General features: G+C 53.3%; 3 non-coding genes across 3 annotated transcripts; all 3 read right to left on the bottom strand.

The window, feature by feature from the left end:
• Positions 1–2,037: 2,037 nt before the first annotated feature.
• On the bottom strand, positions 2,038–2,119 carry TRNAL-AAG (transfer RNA leucine (anticodon AAG)). Its single transcript has one exon. It is a non-coding gene; the product is annotated as a tRNA-Leu (tRNA).
• Positions 2,120–12,892: 10,773 nt separating this feature from the next.
• TRNAL-AAG (transfer RNA leucine (anticodon AAG)) lies at positions 12,893–12,974 on the bottom strand. The gene has a single exon. It is a non-coding gene; the product is annotated as a tRNA-Leu (tRNA).
• Positions 12,975–17,239: 4,265 nt separating this feature from the next.
• On the bottom strand, positions 17,240–17,321 carry TRNAL-AAG (transfer RNA leucine (anticodon AAG)). The gene has a single exon. It is a non-coding gene; the product is annotated as a tRNA-Leu (tRNA).
• Between the last annotated feature and the right edge of the window lie 1,631 nt (positions 17,322–18,952).

Here is an 18,952-nt window from a genome sequence, read left to right as displayed (position 1 = left end):
CCTCAGCACCATTTAGTGCTCCTGTTGTCTGCGAAGTCCAAATTGTAACCCTGAATCAGTTCCTCTTGTGACCCTTTGTATCATGTTACATGACGAGTAATGATCACCTGTTAGCTTTATCCCTAATTATAACTCTCACTCTTTCCCTGCATCTAACCTAGCTCTAATCCCATCATTAACCTTGGTCCGGGCACACGCGTGAACCCTTACTCTCATCTCAGCCTCTCCTGGTGATACATCACACCTGGGATCGTTTGCTCCCTGTGGGCTGTGGGAAATTTGCTACCAGCACGCCCTGGAAGTGGGGCTCATTCCGCTGCAACGGGAGGTCTTCCCAGGACGCGTCACAGCTCAACGCAAGAGCTCCTGGGTTTCGAAGGCTCTTGCAGCAAGCCTTCACAAAGCAGCAGGGAGCGCCGTTCAAGATGGGAAACTTGAGACTGGATGTCCAGAAAAGCAAGACGTCAGAAGCGAAACCTTTTTCCTGCAGGGTGTGGCATACCATCCGCTTGCTCATTGCGACAGAGGTGGCACTAATGAAGGAAGAGGTCAACGTTACGTTCTTCTTTAAAATGCAAGGCCAGGAAAAGTGGCAGCGGTGGGATTTGAACCCACGCCTCCGAAGAGACTGGAGCCTTAATCCAGCGCCGGCCACGCTACCTTCCTGCTAGCCGCCGAAAGCGGAACTTGACCCGTTGCCCGGCCCGCTTTAGTGCTTTGCCTTTTCTCCTTGGAAAGTCTGGAGACAGGCAGTGGAAGGGCAGGCAAACTGTCAGGTGCGCAGAGGAGGGGAGACCATGAGGCAAGGTGGGAGATGGGGGCAAGAAGTGAGAAAAAAACGAATCGCAAGCTGGGGCAGGTTTCGGAAAGTGAAGCCGAAAAGGGGCTTAGCATGCAGCCCAGGGGTTTCTTTGACTGTCCTAAGCCCACAGGGACTTTGCCGTCCTCAGCTCATGAGACTTGAGATGGGTAGCTTGATTTGCTGAGGAAAGGCGGGATGACAGGTTCAACTCTGGAGTCAAACATAGCCCGGAACGATCACCTTAAACTGAGTTTTAAGCCTGGTGCCGATAAAAAGAAAGAAATTAGCCTTAGATCGGGCAAGCCGTTTGACGGGGGAAAATGAGACCCCCTAGGCCATCTAGGTGGTCGCTGGATGCTGTGCAGACATCAGCAGCTGTTCATTTCGTGCCCTCACGTCTCCTCGTTAGTATAGTGGTCAGTATCCCCGCCTGTCACGCGGGAGACCGGGGTGACGGGGAGGTTAAACCTTTTCTGGATTTTTTTTAGTTCTTGACAAATATTCTTGAAGATTAGGTTGAGTCAAGTAGGGAATGGGTGCCAGGAACTGACTCTTTAAGAAAAAAGCACCGGCAACGCTAGTCATCGTACAATATTTGTGCACAATTGCTTACATTAGGCGGCCGGTCCGCTTTATTGAGTCCCCCTCAGCACCATTTAGTGCTCCTGTTGTCTGCGAAGTCCAAATTGTAACCCTGAATCAGTTCCTCTTCTGACCCTTTGTATCATGTTACATGACGAGTAATGATCACCTGTTAGCTTTATCCCTAATTATAACTCTCACTCTTTCCCTGCATCTAACCCTAGCTCTAATCCCATCATTAACCTTGGTCCGGGCACACGCGTGAACCCTTACTCTCATCTCAGCCTCTCCTGGTGATACATCACACCTGGGATCGTTTGCTCCCTGTGGGCTGTGGGAAATTTGCTACCAGCACGCCCTGGAAGTGGGGCTCATTCCGCTGCAACGGGAGGTCTTCCCAGGACGCGTCACAGCTCAACGCAAGAGCTCCTGGGTTTCGAAGGCTCTTGCAGCAAGCCTTCACAAAGCAGCAGGGAGCGCCGTTCCAGATGGGAAACTTGAGACTGGATGTCCAGAAAAGCAAGACGTCAGAAGCGAAACCTTTTTCCTGCAGGGTGTGGCATACCATCCGCTTGCTCATTGCGACAGAGGTGGCACTAATGAAGGAAGAGGTCAACGTTACGTTCTTCTTTAAAATGCAAGGCCAGGAAAAGTGGCAGCGGTGGGATTTGAACCCACGCCTCCGAAGAGACTGGAGCCTTAATCCAGCGCCTTAGACCGCTCGGCCACGCTACCTTCCTGCTAGCCGCCGAAAGCGGAACTTGACCCGTTGCCCGGCCCGCTTTAGTGCTTTGCCTTTTCTCCTTGGAAAGTCTGGAGACAGGCAGTGGAAGGGCAGGCAAACTGTCAGGTGCGCAGAGGAGGGGAGACCATGAGGCAAGGTGGGAGATGGGGGCTGTTACCCGGGACTCAAGGGGTTAACGCTCGTGAGCCCCCTCCGTTGGAAAGGCGGAGTTTGACTGGGCAAGGGGGTTATGGGGCACGTGCGCTGCGAGTGGCAGTTCCAGTTTGGTTGTGAAAGAATAAAGAAGTTCCTCTTATCTCTCCGTGTGTGCGTCCTTCATTTGGGCCTAGATCCCTAGGCAACATTTGGCGACGAGGATCTCTCCCGCGCACCGGAGTCCTCCTCCTACGGCAGTCCGCCTGTGGTGGCCGATCCAGCGAGCCCCCTCCTCCTGCTCCACCTCCGCGCAACACGGCACTCCGCCGAATCCGCCTTGCCGGACCTCCTCCGTCGAACCTCCGCGGAAGCGACCCCGCCCGCGCACCCGTGGGCCTTCTCTCCCAGGCGCCATGAGCACCTCCAACCCGGGGTCCAGCCAGGGCTCGCCTCAACTGCCACGGGTGGCGAAGTCGATTCAACTACGACTGCCCCCGCCGTTCACTATGACTCCTCAGGCCACCAAAGGCCCCAGATGGACCGACTGGATGGACGATTTTCGACACTTCGTGAGAGGTTCCGGCGACGGGGACTCCCCCAATATGAGAGACATTTTCCTTAACCTGGTAGGGGGAGAGATCAAAACGGTCGTCAAGGCCATTCCGCCCACAGACCAGGACACTTTTCCCAAGCTGATCGGCGCTTTGGACAAACTGCTTATCATCGAAGTCAATCGGGACTATGAAAGATACCTGTTCAATCAATGCACCCAACTCCCGCAAGAGACCGTCGACGAATTCATCACACGTCTACGGGTGAAAGGGGCGAACTGCCAATTTGATGCGTTCTCGTTAGAGGAAGCTATCCGGCTGAGGGTGATCGAGGGATGCCTCTCCCCCGCACTCAAGAAACAGCTCCTCAAGAAACCGCTCACCATGCCCGAGGTCAGTGAACTCGCCCGCATCCACGAGAGGGTGGATGCGCAGGCCTCAGCCATGGGCCATTCCAACAACGCGAAAGTGGACTCAGGGGAATTCGTGGCCGCCATACTGCCCCCCCGTCAAGGCGACAGGGGCCCTCAGCCATATAGACCACCGATTGCCCCGTCGATGTCAACCCCGCGTCTGCAAAGACAGTGCTACCGCTGCGGGATGTCCTTCCCCCACTCAGGGTCTTGCCCTGCCCTGTCCCAGCGATGTACCAACTGCGGGAGAGAAGGACACTTTCACTCCGTTTGCAGGGAGGGCGTACCATTTCCACCGATGCGGCCCCAGGCGGCCCCCAGAATGCCGTTCCGCCCGCAACCCCTGCAATACAGCCAGCCGAGACCATATCAACAGGGCCTCGGCCAGAGGCGTTACGTTCGTGCGATGGACGAATACCTAGCGGCAGGATATGCCCCTCCGTATGACCAGGCCGAACAGCCCAGACATTTCACAGACGAATACGACAACCCGCCTGCAGAATACAGGCCGGAAACCCTCTGCCAAGACGACCAGGCGGCGGCCTACTACGCGCCGCAGGACCACTACGACCAGGATGAGTTCGTGAACCTCATCCTCGACAACAAAGAGGCCAGGGAGGCCCCGCAGATCCCGCTCAAGATGGCGAATTGCCAATTTCAATTTATGATCGACTCTGGGGCCACAGTGAACATCATGGGTGAACAAGACTACGCCAAGATACCATGCCCGCCACAGCTCAGTCCGTCTCGCTCCAGAATCTTCCAGTGGGGTGCCGCCACCCCGCTCCAAACGGTGGGTCAATTCACCCAGTGCCTTCTCCTGAACGGGCGGCAAGTCGATGCGACCATTCACGTGATACGGTCCCTCGCCAAGAGCCGATGCCTCCTTAGCTACTACACGGCGTCGCACCTCGGACTGATCGAAATTCACGTGAATGCGGGAGACGTGATCACTGCCGCAGCGGCCAAACCCGGCCAGGGGAACACGGTAGATGCGATTGCCTATCATCAAACTCAATCGCTCGTCTCACAAGAAGACATCGCGGAGGCCTTCCCCAAGCTCTGCGTGGGGCTAGGAAAACTACAGGGACCCCCCATCCGGCTCCACATTGACCCCAACGTGCGTCCAGTGCCGCAACATCCCAGAAGGGTCGGATTCCACCTTCAGGAGACAGTTTCGGAGGCGCTCCAGCAACTGCTCCGCGACGACATTATTGAACCGGCGACGGGGCCGACGCCGTGGGTGTCCCCCCTTGTGGTGGTACCCAAGGAAGGGGGTAAGATCCGCTTGTGTGTGGACATGCGGGTGGCCAACACGGCGATTCAACGGGAGCGACACCCGGGACCATGTATTGAGGACATGATTGTGCTGCTGAACAGTGCCCAAATGTTCTCCAAACTGGACTTAAATCAGGGATACCATCAGCTGGAGCTCCACCCTGATTCCCGGCCCATAACCACGTTTGCGACACACGATGGGCTCTTTAGATACCGGAGGCTGAACTTTGGAATCTCATCTGCCGCTGAGATCTTCCAGGAAACTATACGCCAGATCATCCGACCTATCAAGGGGGCTCTCAATTACAGCGACGACATTCTCGTCTTTGGATCGTCCAAGGAATCCCATGACAGGGCTCTACACGACACATGCGAAGCCCTTCAGAGTGCCGGCCTCACGCTCAACATATCAAAATGCCGGTTCAGCAGAACAAAACTCAAGTTCTTTGGACATATCTTCTCCAAGGACGGCATGCTGCCTGACCCTGAGAAGGTCGAGACGATCACCAACCTCGCCGAGCCCCGACAAGTGGCGGACGTCCGCTCGTTCCTTGGCATGGCAGGATACTGTGCGAGGTACATCCCCCACTATGCCTCCATCACAGACCCGCTGAGGAAACTGCTACAGAAGGAGTCGCCGTTTGAATGGACACAGGCCTGCCAACAGGCTTTCGCGGACATCAAGCAAGCCCTCGCCGAGGCTCATCGCCTCGCATATTTTAACCCACAGTGGCACACCGAGGTGGTAGTCGACGCCAGCCCCGTAGGCCTCGGCGCCATTCTGGCCCAAACCAGTGGCGCGGATGTTAACCCCAGACACGTGATTGCATACGCGAGCCGAGCGCTATCAACACCTGAACTAGCCTACTCCCAAGCCGAGAAGGAGAGCTTGGCAGCCGTCTGGGCGTGTGAGCATTTTCATAACTTTATAATCGGAAAGAAGTTTACGCTGATCACCGATCATCAGGCACTCCTCTCATTGTTTGGGAACCCGCATACCAAGATGCCACCGAGGATCGAGAGGTGGGGCATCCGCCTCCAGGAATATGATTACGATATCGTACACCGCCCGGGGGGCGACCTTAACCCCGCTGACTACCTCTCCCGACACCCAGTAGGGGCCCCGCTGGCACGGAAGGGTGACGTTGCGTATGTGCAATATGTGGCGGCTCAGGCGCTGCCCCCGGCACTATCACTTGAAAGGGTAGCGGCCGCATCGGCAGCCGATCCCACGACAGCCCTGGCGATCAGCCTCACGACGGCCAACAAGTGGAAAGATCACCAGAGAGCCACCCTAGCTCACCCGGGCGTGAACAAGCAAGAAATCGAACGGCTAGCCAGGGTCCATGGTGAACTGGCGGTAAAGGACGATAACATTCTGCTCAGAGGGTGCAGGATCGTCATCCCTGCCACACTCAGGAGCGAGGTGGTCAGCATAGCGCACGAAGGTCACAGGGGAGCGGAGAACACAAAGAAGCAGCTCAGATGCCATGTGTGGTTCCCCTTCCTGGACGCAGCTGTGGACGAGTGGGTGAAGAACTGCCACGCCTGTCAGTGCACAGCCCCTGCAGAACGTCCACCCCCGCTCCAACACACTCAAATACCTGAGCACCCATGGGAACGAGTAGCCATGGATTTTTACGGGCCCACTGAAGCGGGCGACTACATTCTGCTCTTCGTGGATGAACACTCAAGATTCCCGATTGCCAAGAGAGTCAGTTCCACAGCGTTCTCTCAAGTTGCGGCAACGATAGAAGAGGTCTTTAGTGAGTGGGGGATCCCCAAGTGGGTCAAATCCGACAACGGACCACCGTTCTGTGGACACGAATTTGGGACATTGGCAGAGCACCTGGGGTTCAGGCACATGAAGATCACACCACGTCACCCCCAGGCTAATGGAATGGCGGAGCGATTTATGGGATCGATTAAGAAGACCATTCAGAGGGCACGGCTGGACGCCGTTGATACACACCAAGCGCTATGCCGCTTGTTAAGAGACTACAGGAACACTCCTCACGAGGTCACAAATAAGACGCCTGCAGAGCTCATGTTCAGATATGTGGTGCGAACTCGCATCCCGAGGAGTACGGTGCAGGCTGAGCCGGCCGACCAAGATCTGCTCCAGAGAGATGCGGTGGCAAAAGAGGTTGCGAGGCGTCGCACCGATGCACGAAGAGGAGCGGTGCTGCCGGAGCTCCAGGTGGGAGACGAAGTCCTGGTACAGCAGCCGGCAAGCAGGAAGACAGACCCGCGGTTTGCTCCAAGCCCCATGAGGATTGTTGCCATGAAAGGCACGATGGTGACGGCGGAAGATGAGAACAGGACCATCACCAGAAACTGTCAGCAGTTCAGGCCATATACAAGGAGAGAGCCCACGGAAGGAACCCAAAGGGCACTTTCACCGGAACCACGGATGCCGAGGGATGATGAGTGGTTTCCCCCGGAAGGGGACCCCCGGGACATGGCCCAGAGTGAAGTGATTGAAGAGGAGCCTGATCTGGGGACTCGAGGTGAGAGGCCGAGACGGCTCATAAAGAAGCCGATGAGACTTGTTGAAGAGTGTTGAGTTATTTGTTGAGACACAGCGTGTCAAGTTGATGTTTGGACATATTGTCCGGGGGTAGTGTTACCCGGGACTCAAGGGGTTAACGCTCGTGAGCCCCCTCCGTTGGAAAGGCGGAGTTTGACTGGGCAAGGGGGTTATGGGGCACGTGCGCTGCGAGTGGCAGTTCCAGTTTGGTTGTGAAAGAATAAAGAAGTTCCTCTTATCTCTCCGTGTGTGCGTCCTTCATTTGGGCCTAGATCCCTAGGCAACAGGGGCAAGAAGTGAGAAAAAAACGAATCGCAAGCTGGGGCAGGTTTCGGAAAGTGAAGCCGAAAAGGGGCTTAGCATGCAGCCCAGGGGTTTCTTTGACTGTCCTAAGCCCACAGGGACTTTGCCGTCCTCAGCTCATGAGACTTGAGATGGGTAGCTTGATTTGCTGAGGAAAGGCGGGATGACAGGTTCAACTCTGGAGTCAAACATAGCCCGGAACGATCACCTTAAACTGAGTTTTAAGCCTGGTGCCGATAAAAAGAAAGAAATTAGCCTTAGATCGGGCAAGCCGTTTGACGGGGGAAAATGAGACCCCCTAGGCCATCTAGGTGGTCGCTGGATGCTGTGCAGACATCAGCAGCTGTTCATTTCGTGCCCTCACGTCTCCTCGTTAGTATAGTGGTCAGTATCCCCGCCTGTCACGCGGGAGACCGGGGTTCCGACGGGGAGGTTAAACCTTTTCTGGATTTTTTTTAGTTCTTGACAAATATTCTTGAAGATTAGGTTGAGTCAAGTAGGGAATGGGTGCCAGGAACTGACTCTTTAAGAAAAAAGCACCGGCAACGCTAGTCATCGTACAATATTTGTGCACAATTGCTTACATTAGGCGGCCGGTCCGCTTTATTGAGTCCCCCTCAGCACCATTTAGTGCTCCTGTTGTCTGCGAAGTCCAAATTGTAACCCTGAATCAGTTCCTCTTCTGACCCTTTGTATCATGTTACATGACGAGTAATGATCACCTGTTAGCTTTATCCCTAATTATAACTCTCACTCTTTCCCTGCATCTAACCCTAGCTCTAATCCCATCATTAACCTTGGTCCGGGCACACGCGTGAACCCTTACTCTCATCTCAGCCACTCCTGGTGATACATCACACCTGGGATCGTTTGCTCCCTGTGGGCTGTGGGAAATTTGCTACCAGCACGCCCTGGAAGTGGGGCTCATTCCGCTGCAACGGGAGGTCTTCCCAGGACGTGTCACAGCTCAACGCAAGAGCTCCTGGGTTTCGAAGGCTCTTGCAGCAAGCCTTCACAAAGCAGCAGGGAGCGCCGTTCCAGATGGGAAACTTGAGACTGGATGTCCAGAAAAGCAAGACGTCAGAAGCGAAACCTTTTTCCTGCAGGGTGTGGCATACCATCCGCTTGCTCATTGCGACAGAGGTGGCACTAATGAAGGAAGAGGTCAACGTTACGTTCTTCTTTAAAATGCAAGGCCAGGAAAAGTGGCAGCGGTGGGATTTGAACCCACGCCTCCGAAGAGACTGGAGCCTTAATCCAGCGCCTTAGACCGCTTGGCCACGCTACCTTCCTGCTAGCCGCCGAAAGCGGAACTTGACCCGTTGCCCGGCCCGCTTTAGTGCTTTGCCTTTTCTCCTTGGAAAGTCTGGAGACAGGCAGTGGAAGGGCAGACAAACTGTCAGGTGCGCAGAGGAGGGGAGACCATGTGGCAAGGTGGGAGATGGGGGCAAGAAGTGAGAAAAAAACGAATCGCAAGCTGGGGCAGGTTTCGGAAAGTGAAGCCGAAAAGGGGCTTAGCATGCAGCCCAGGGGTTTCTTTGACTGTCCTAAGCCCACAGGGACTTTGCCGTCCTCAGCTCATGAGACTTGAGATGGGTAGCTTGATTTGCTGAGGAAAGGCGGGATGACAGGTTCAACTCTGGAGTCAAACATAGCCCGGAACGATCACCTTAAACTGAGTTTTAAGCCTGGTGCCGATAAAAAGAAAGAAATTAGCCTTAGATCGGGCAAGCCGTTTGACGGGGGAAAATGAGACCCCCTAGGCCATCTAGGTGGTCGCTGGATGCTGTGCAGACATCAGCAGCTGTTCATTTCATGCCCTCACGTCTCCTCGTTAGTATAGTGGTCAGTATCCCCGCCTGTCACGCGGGAGACCGGGCGGGGAGGTTAAACCTTTTCTGGATTTTTTTTAGTTCTTGACAAATATTCTTGAAGATTAGGTTGAGTCAAGTAGGGAATGGGTGCCAGGAACTGACTCTTTCAGAAAAAAGCACCGGCAACGCTAGTCATCGTACAATATTTGTGCACAATTGCTTACATTAGGCGGCCGGTCCGCTTTATTGAGTCCCCCTCAGCACCATTTAGTGCTCCTGTTGTCTGCGAAGTCCAAATTGTAACCCTGAATCAGTTCCTCTTCTGACCCTTTGTATCATGTTACATGACGAGTAATGATCACCTGTTAGCTTTATCCCTAATTATAACTCTCACTCTTTCCCTGCATCTAACCCTAGCTCTAATCCCATCATTAACCTTGGTCCGGGCACACGCGTGAACCCTTACTCTCATCTCAGCCTCTCCTGGTGATACATCACACCTGGGATCGTTTGCTCCCTGTGGGCTGTGGGAAATTTGCTACCAGCACGCCCTGGAAGTGGGGCTCATTCCGCTGCAACGGGAGGTCTTCCCAGGACACGTCACAGCTCAACGCAAGAGCTCCTGGGTTTCGAAGGCTCTTGCAGCAAGCCTTCACAAAGCAGCAGGGAGCGCCGTTCCAGATGGGAAACTTGAGACTGGATGTCCAGAAAAGCAAGACGTCAGAAGCGAAACCTTTTTCCTGCAGGGTGTGGCATACCATCCGCTTGCTCATTGCGACAGAGGTGGCACTAATGAAGGAAGAGGTCAACGTTACGTTCTTCTTTAAAATGCAAGGCCAGGAAAAGTGGCAGCGGTGGGATTGGAACCCACGCCTCCGAAGAGACTGGAGCCTTAATCCAGCGCCTTAGACCGCTCCGCCACGCTACCTTCCTGCTAGCCGCCGAAAGCGGAACTTGACCCGTTGCCCGGCCCGCTTTAGTGCTTTGCCTTTTCTCCTTGGAAAGTCTGGAGACAGGCAGTGGAAGGGCAGGCAAACTGTCAGGTGCGCAGAGGAGGGGAGACCATGAGGCAAGGTGGGAGATGGGGGCAAGAAGTGAGAAAAAAACGAATCGCAAGCTGGGGCAGGTTTCGGAAAGTGAAGCCGAAAAGGGGCTTAGCATGCAGCCCAGGGGTTTCTTTGACTGTCCTAAGCCCACAGGGACTTTGCCGTCCTCAGCTCATGAGACTTGAGATGGGTAGCTTGATTTGCTGAGGAAAGGCGGGATGACAGGTTCAACTCTGGAGTCAAACATAGCCCGGAACGATCACCTTAAACTGAGTTTTAAGCCTGGTGCCGATAAAAAGAAAGAAATTAGCCTTAGATCGGGCAAGCCGTTTGACGGGGGAAAATGAGACCCCCTAGGCCATCTAGGTGGTCGCTGGATGCTGTGCAGACATCAGCAGCTGTTCATTTCATGCCCTCACGTCTCCTCGTTAGTATAGTGGTCAGTATCCCCGCCTGTCACGCGGGAGACCGAGGTTAAACCTTTTCTGGATTTTTTTTAGTTCTTGACAAATATTCTTGAAGATTAGGTTGAGTCAAGTAGGGAATGGGTGACAGGAACTGACTCTTTCAGAAAAAAGCACCGGCAACGCTAGTCATCGTACAATATTTGTGCACAATTGCTTACATTAGGCGGCCGGTCCGCTTTATTGAGTCCCCCTCAGCACCATTTAGTGCTCCTGTTGTCTGCGAAGTCCAAATTGTAACCCTGAATCAGTTCCTCTTGTGACCCTTTGTATCATGTTACATGACGAGTAATGATCACCTGTTAGCTTTATCCCTAATTATAACTCTCACTCTTTCCCTGCATCTAACCTAGCTCTAATCCCATCATTAACCTTGGTCCGGGCACACGCGTGAACCCTTACTCTCATCTCAGCCTCTCCTGGTGATACATCACACCTGGGATCGTTTGCTCCCTGTGGGCTGTGGGAAATTTGCTACCAGCACGCCCTGGAAGTGGGGCTCATTCCGCTGCAACGGGAGGTCTTCCCAGGACGCGTCACAGCTCAACGCAAGAGCTCCTGGGTTTCGAAGGCTCTTGCAGCAAGCCTTCACAAAGCAGCAGGGAGCGCCGTTCAAGATGGGAAACTTGAGACTGGATGTCCAGAAAAGCAAGACGTCAGAAGCGAAACCTTTTTCCTGCAGGGTGTGGCATACCATCCGCTTGCTCATTGCGACAGAGGTGGCACTAATGAAGGAAGAGGTCAACGTTACGTTCTTCTTTAAAATGCAAGGCCAGGAAAAGTGGCAGCGGTGGGATTTGAACCCACGCCTCCGAAGAGACTGGAGCCTTAATCCAGCGCCGGCCACGCTACCTTCCTGCTAGCCGCCGAAAGCGGAACTTGACCCGTTGCCCGGCCCGCTTTAGTGCTTTGCCTTTTCTCCTTGGAAAGTCTGGAGACAGGCAGTGGAAGGGCAGGCAAACTGTCAGGTGCGCAGAGGAGGGGAGACCATGAGGCAAGGTGGGAGATGGGGGCAAGAAGTGAGAAAAAAACGAATCGCAATCTGGGGCAGGTTTCGGAAAGTGAAGCCGAAAAGGGGCTTAGCATGCAGCCCAGGGGTTTCTTTGACTGTCCTAAGCCCACAGGGACTTTGCCGTCCTCAGCTCATGAGACTTGAGATGGGTAGCTTGATTTGCTGAGGAAAGGCGGGATGACAGGTTCAACTCTGGAGTCAAACATAGCCCGGAACGATCACCTTAAACTGAGTTTTAAGCCTGGTGCCGATAAAAAGAAAGAAATTAGCCTTAGATCGGGCAAGCCGTTTGACGGGGGAAAATGAGACCCCCTAGGCCATCTAGGTGGTCGCTGGATGCTGTGCAGACATCAGCAGCTGTTCATTTCGTGCCCTCACGTCTCCTCGTTAGTATAGTGGTCAGTATCCCCGCCTGTCACGCGGGAGACCGGGGCGACGGGGAGGTTAAACCTTTTCTGGATTTTTTTTAGTTCTTGACAAATATTCTTGAAGATTAGGTTGAGTCAAGTAGGGAATGGGTGCCAGGAACTGACTCTTTAAGAAAAAAGCACCGGCAACGCTAGTCATCGTACAATATTTGTGCACAATTGCTTACATTAGGCGGCCGGTCCGCTTTATTGAGTCCCCCTCAGCACCATTTAGTGCTCCTGTTGTCTGCGAAGTCCAAATTGTAACCCTGAATCAGTTCCTCTTCTGACCCTTTGTATCATGTTACATGACGAGTAATGATCACCTGTTAGCTTTATCCCTAATTATAACTCTCACTCTTTCCCTGCATCTAACCCTAGCTCTAATCCCATCATTAACCTTGGTCCGGGCACACGCGTGAACCCTTACTCTCATCTCAGCCTCTCCTGGTGATACATCACACCTGGGATCGTTTGCTCCCTGTGGGCTGTGGGAAATTTGCTACCAGCACGCCCTGGAAGTGGGGCTCATTCCGCTGCAACGGGAGGTCTTCCCAGGACGCGTCACAGCTCAACGCAAGAGCTCCTGGGTTTCGAAGGCTCTTGCAGCAAGCCTTCACAAAGCAGCAGGGAGCGCCGTTCCAGATGGGAAACTTGAGACTGGATGTCCAGAAAAGCAAGACGTCAGAAGCGAAACCTTTTTCCTGCAGGGTGTGGCATACCATCCGCTTGCTCATTGCGACAGAGGTGACACTAATGAAGGAAGAGGTCAACGTTACGTTCTTCTTTAAAATGCAAGGCCAGGAAAAGTGGCAGCGGTGGGATTTGAACCCACGCCTCCGAAGAGACTGGAGCCTTAATCCAGCGCCTTAGACCGCTCGGCCACGCTACCTTCCTGCTAGCCGCCGAAAGCGGAACTTGACCCGTTGCCCGGCCCGCTTTAGTGCTTTGCCTTTTCTCCTTGGAAAGTCTGGAGACAGGCAGTGGAAGGGCAGGCAAACTGTCAGGTGCGCAGAGGAGGGGAGACCATGAGGCAAGGTGGGAGATGGGGGCAAGAAGTGAGAAAAAAACGAATCGCAAGCTGGGGCAGGTTTCGGAAAGTGAAGCCGAAAAGGGGCTTAGCATGCAGCCCAGGGGTTTCTTTGACTGTCCTAAGCCCACAGGGACTTTGCCGTCCTCAGCTCCTGAGACTTGAGATGGGTAGCTTGATTTGCTGAGGAAAGGCGGGATGACAGGTTCAACTCTGGAGTCAAACATAGCCCGGAACGATCACCTTAAACTGAGTTTTAAGCCTGGTGCCGATAAAAAGAAAGAAATTAGCCTTAGATCGGGCAAGCCGTTTGACGGGGGAAAATGAGACCCCCTAGGCCATCTAGGTGGTCGCTGGATGCTGTGCAGACATCAGCAGCTGTTCATTTCGTGCCCTCACGTCTCCTCGTTAGTATAGTGGTCAGTATCCCCGCCTGTCACGCGGGAGACCCGACGGGGAGGTTAAACCTTTTCTGGATTTTTTTTAGTTCTTGACAAATATTCTTGAAGATTAGGTTGAGTCAAGTAGGGAATGGGTGCCAGGAACTGACTCTTTAAGAAAAAAGCACCGGCAACGCTAGTCATCGTACAATATTTGTGCACAATTGCTTACATTAGGCGGCCGGTCCGCTTTATTGAGTCCCCCTCAGCACCATTTAGTGCTCCTGTTGTCTGCGAAGTCCAAATTGTAACCCTGAATCAGTTCCTCTTCTGACCCTTTGTATCATGTTACATGACGAGTAATGATCACCTGTTAGCTTTATCCCTAATTATAACTCTCACTCTTTCCCTGCATCTAACCCTAGCTCTAATCCCATCATTAACCTTGGTCCGGGCACACGCGTGAACCCTTACTCTCATCTCAGCCTCTCCTGGTGATACATCACACCTGGGATCGTTTGCTCCCTGTGGGCTGTGGGAAATTTGCTACCAGCACGCCCTGGAAGTGGGGCTCATTCCGCTGCAACGGGAGGTCTTCCCAGGACACGTCACAGCTCAACGCAAGAGCTCCTGGGTTTCGAAGGCTCTTGCAGCAAGCCTTCACAAAGCAGCAGGGAGCGCCGTTCCAGATGGGAAACTTGAGACTGGATGTCCAGAAAAGCAAGACGTCAGAAGCGAAACCTTTTTCCTGCAGGGTGTGGCATACCATCCGCTTGCTCATTGCGACAGAGGTGGCACTAATGAAGGAAGAGGTCAACGTTACGTTCTTCTTTAAAATGCAAGGCCAGGAAAAGTGGCAGCGGTGGGATTTGAACCCACGCCTCCGAAGAGACTGGAGCCTTAATCCAGCGCCTTAGACCGCTCCGCCACGCTACCTTCCTGCTAGCCGCCGAAAGCGGAACTTGACCCGTTGCCCGGCCCGCTTTAGTGCTTTGCCTTTTCTCCTTGGAAAGTCTGGAGACAGGCAGTGGAAGGGCAGGCAAACTGTCAGGTGCGCAGAGGAGGGGAGACCATGAGGCAAGGTGGGAGATGGGGGCAAGAAGTGAGAAAAAAACGAATCGCAAGCTGGGGCAGGTTTCGGAAAGTGAAGCCGAAAAGGGGCTTAGCATGCAGCCCAGGGGTTTCTTTGACTGTCCTAAGCCCACAGGGACTTTGCCGTCCTCAGCTCATGAGACTTGAGATGGGTAGCTTGATTTGCTGAGGAAAGGCGGGATGACAGGTTCAACTCTGGAGTCAAACATAGCCCGGAACGATCACCTTAAACTGAGTTTTAAGCCTGGTGCCGATAAAAAGAAAGAAATTAGCCTTAGATCGGGCAAGCCGTTTGACGGGGGAAAATGAGACCCCCTAGGCCATCTAGGTGGTCGCTGGATGCTGTGCAGACATCAGCAGCTGTTCATTTCATGCCCTCACGTCTCCTCGTTAGTATAGTGGTCAGTATCCCCGCCTGTCACGCGGGAGACCGAGGTTAAACCTTTTCTGGATTTTTTTTAGTTCTTGACAAATATTCTTGAAGATTAGGTTGAGTCAAGTAGGGAATGGGTGACAGGAACTGACTCTTTCAGAAAAAAGCACCGGCAACGCTAGTCATCGTACAATATTTGTGCACAATTGCTTACATTAGGCGGCCGGTCCGCTTTATTGAGTCCCCCTCAGCACCATTTAGTGCTCCTGTTGTCTGCGAAGTCCAAATTGTAACCCTGAATCAGTTCCTCTTGTGACCCTTTGTATCATGTTACATGACGAGTAATGATCACCTGTTAGCTTTATCCCTAATTATAACTCTCACTCTTTCCCTGCATCTAACCTAGCTCTAATCCCATCATTAACCTTGGTCCGGGCACACGCGTGAACCCTTACTCTCATCTCAGCCTCTCCTGGTGATACATCACACCTGGGATCGTTTGCTCCCTGTGGGCTGTGGGAAATTTGCTACCAGCACGCCCTGGAAGTGGGGCTCATTCCGCTGCAACGGGAGGTCTTCCCAGGACGCGTCACAGCTCAACGCAAGAGCTCCTGGGTTTCGAAGGCTCTTGCAGCAAGCCTTCACAAAGCAGCAGGGAGCGCCGTTCAAGATGGGAAACTTGAGACTGGATGTCCAGAAAAGCAAGACGTCAGAAGCGAAACCTTTTTCCTGCAGGGTGTGGCATACCATCCGCTTGCTCATTGCGACAGAGGTGGCACTAATGAAGGAAGAGGTCAACGTTACGTTCTTCTTTAAAATGCAAGGCCAGGAAAAGTGGCAGCGGTGGGATTTGAACCCACGCCTCCGAAGAGACTGGAGCCTTAATCCAGCGCCGGCCACGCTACCTTCCTGCTAGCCGCCGAAAGCGGAACTTGACCCGTTGCCCGGCCCGCTTTAGTGCTTTGCCTTTTCTCCTTGGAAAGTCTGGAGACAGGCAGTGGAAGGGCAGGCAAACTGTCAGGTGCGCAGAGGAGGGGAGACCATGAGGCAAGGTGGGAGATGGGGGCAAGAAGTGAGAAAAAAACGAATCGCAAGCTGGGGCAGGTTTCGGAAAGTGAAGCCGAAAAGGGGCTTAGCATGCAGCCCAGGGGTTTCTTTGACTGTCCTAAGCCCACAGGGACTTTGCCGTCCTCAGCTCATGAGACTTGAGATGGGTAGCTTGATTTGCTGAGGAAAGGCGGGATGACAGGTTCAACTCTGGAGTCAAACATAGCCCGGAACGATCACCTTAAACTGAGTTTTAAGCCTGGTGCCGATAAAAAGAAAGAAATTAGCCTTAGATCGGGCAAGCCGTTTGACGGGGGAAAATGAGACCCCCTAGGCCATCTAGGTGGTCGCTGGATGCTGTGCAGACATCAGCAGCTGTTCATTTCGTGCCCTCACGTCTCCTCGTTAGTATAGTGGTCAGTATCCCCGCCTGTCACGCGGGAGACCGGGGCGACGGGGAGGTTAAACCTTTTCTGGATTTTTTTTAGTTCTTGACAAATATTCTTGAAGATTAGGTTGAGTCAAGTAGGGAATGGGTGCCAGGAACTGACTCTTTAAGAAAAAAGCACCGGCAACGCTAGTCATCGTACAATATTTGTGCACAATTGCTTACATTAGGCGGCCGGTCCGCTTTATTGAGTCCCCCTCAGCACCATTTAGTGCTCCTGTTGTCTGCGAAGTCCAAATTGTAACCCTGAATCAGTTCCTCTTCTGACCCTTTGTATCATGTTACATGACGAGTAATGATCACCTGTTAGCTTTATCCCTAATTATAACTCTCACTCTTTCCCTGCATCTAACCCTAGCTCTAATCCCATCATTAACCTTGGTCCGGGCACACGCGTGAACCCTTACTCTCATCTCAGCCTCTCCTGGTGATACATCACACCTGGGATCGTTTGCTCCCTGTGGGCTGTGGGAAATTTGCTACCAGCACGCCCTGGAAGTGGGGCTCATTCCGCTGCAACGGGAGGTCTTCCCAGGACGCGTCACAGCTCAACGCAAGAGCTCCTGGGTTTCGAAGGCTCTTGCAGCAAGCCTTCACAAAGCAGCAGGGAGCGCCGTTCCAGATGGGAAACTTGAGACTGGATGTCCAGAAAAGCAAGACGTCAGAAGCGAAACCTTTTTCCTGCAGGGTGTGGCATACCATCCGCTTGCTCATTGCGACAGAGGTGGCACTAATGAAGGAAGAGGTCAACGTTACGTTCTTCTTTAAAATGCAAGGCCAGGAAAAGTGGCAGCGGTGGGATTTGAACCCACGCCTCCGAAGAGACTGGAGCCTTAATCCAGCGCCTTAGACCACTCGGCCACGCTACCTTCCTGCTAGCCGCCGAAAGCGGAACTTGACCCGTTGCCCGGCCCGCTTTAGTGCTTTGCCTTTTCTCCTTGGAAAGTCTGGAGACAGGCAGTGGAAGGGCAGGCAAACTGTCAGGTGCGCAGAGGAGGGGAGACCATGAGGCAAGGTGGGAGATGGGGGCAAGAAGTGAGAAAAAAACGAATCGCAAGCTGGGGCAGGTTTCGGAAAGTGAAGCCGAAAAGGGGCTTAGCATGCAGCCCAGGGGTTTCTTTGACTGTCCTAAGCCCACAGGGACTTTGCCGTCCTCAGCTCATGAGACTTGAGATGGGTAGCTTGATTTGCTGAGGAAAGGCGGGATGACAGGTTCAACTCTGGAGTCAAACATAGCCCGGAACGATCACCTTAAACTGAGTTTTAAGCCTGGTGCCGATAAAAAGAAAGAAATTAGCCTTAGATCGGGCAAGCCGTTTGACGGGGGAAAATGAGACCCCCTAGGCCATCTAGGTGGTCGCTGGATGCTGTGCAGACATCAGCAGCTGTTCATTTCGTGCCCTCACGTCTCCTCGTTAGTATAGTGGTCAGTATCCCCGCCTGTCACGCGGGAGACCCGACGGGGAGGTTAAACCTTTTCTGGATTTTTTTTAGTTCTTGACAAATATTCTTGAAGATTAGGTTGAGTCAAGTAGGGAATGGGTGCCAGGAACTGACTCTTTAAGAAAAAAGCACCGGCAACGCTAGTCATCGTACAATATTTGTGCACAATTGCTTACATTAGGCGGCCGGTCCGCTTTATTGAGTCCCCCTCAGCACCATTTAGTGCTCCTGTTGTCTGCGAAGTCCAAATTGTAACCCTGAATCAGTTCCTCTTCTGACCCTTTGTATCATGTTACATGACGAGTAATGATCACCTGTTAGCTTTATCCCTAATTATAACTCTCACTCTTTCCCTGCATCTAACCCTAGCTCTAATCCCATCATTAACCTTGGTCCGGGCACACGCGTGAACCCTTACTCTCATCTCAGCCTCTCCTGGTGATACATCACACCTGGGATCGTTTGCTCCCTGTGGGCTGTGGGAAATTTGCTACCAGCACGCCCTGGAAGTGGGGCTCATTCCGCTGCAACGGGAGGTCTTCCCAGGACGTGTCACAGCTCAACGCAAGAGCTCCTGGGTTTTGAAGGCTCTTGCAGCAAGCCTTCACAAAGCAGCAGGGAGCGCCGTTCCAGATGGGAAACTTGAGACTGGATGTCCAGAAAAGCAAGACGTCAGAAGCTAAACCTTTTTCCTGCAGGGTGTGGCATACCATCCGCTTGCTCATTGCGACAGAGGTGGCACTAATGAAGGAAGAGGTCAACGTTACGTTCTTCTTTAAAATGCAAGGCCAGGAAAAGTGGCAGCGGTGGGATTTGAACCCACGCCTCCGAAGAGACTGGAGCCTTAATCCAGCGCCTTAGACCGCTTGGCCACGCTACCTTCCTGCTAGCCACCGAAAGCGGAACTTGACCCGTTGCCCGGCCCGCTTTAGTGCTTTGCCTTTTCTCCTTGGAAAGTCTGGAGACAGGCAGTGGAAGGGCAGACAAACTGTCAGGTGCGCAGAGGAGGGGAGACCATGAGGCAAGGTGGGAGATGGGGGCAAGAAGTGAGAAAAAA

The sequence above is a fragment of the Ambystoma mexicanum genome, unplaced genomic scaffold, assembly GCF_040938575.1.
Source record: "Ambystoma mexicanum isolate Mex_15411 unplaced genomic scaffold, UKY_AmexF1_1 Mex_scaf89, whole genome shotgun sequence".
NCBI lineage: Eukaryota > Metazoa > Chordata > Amphibia > Caudata > Ambystomatidae > Ambystoma > Ambystoma mexicanum.
This window is presented reverse-complemented; position numbering and strand designations above follow the sequence as displayed.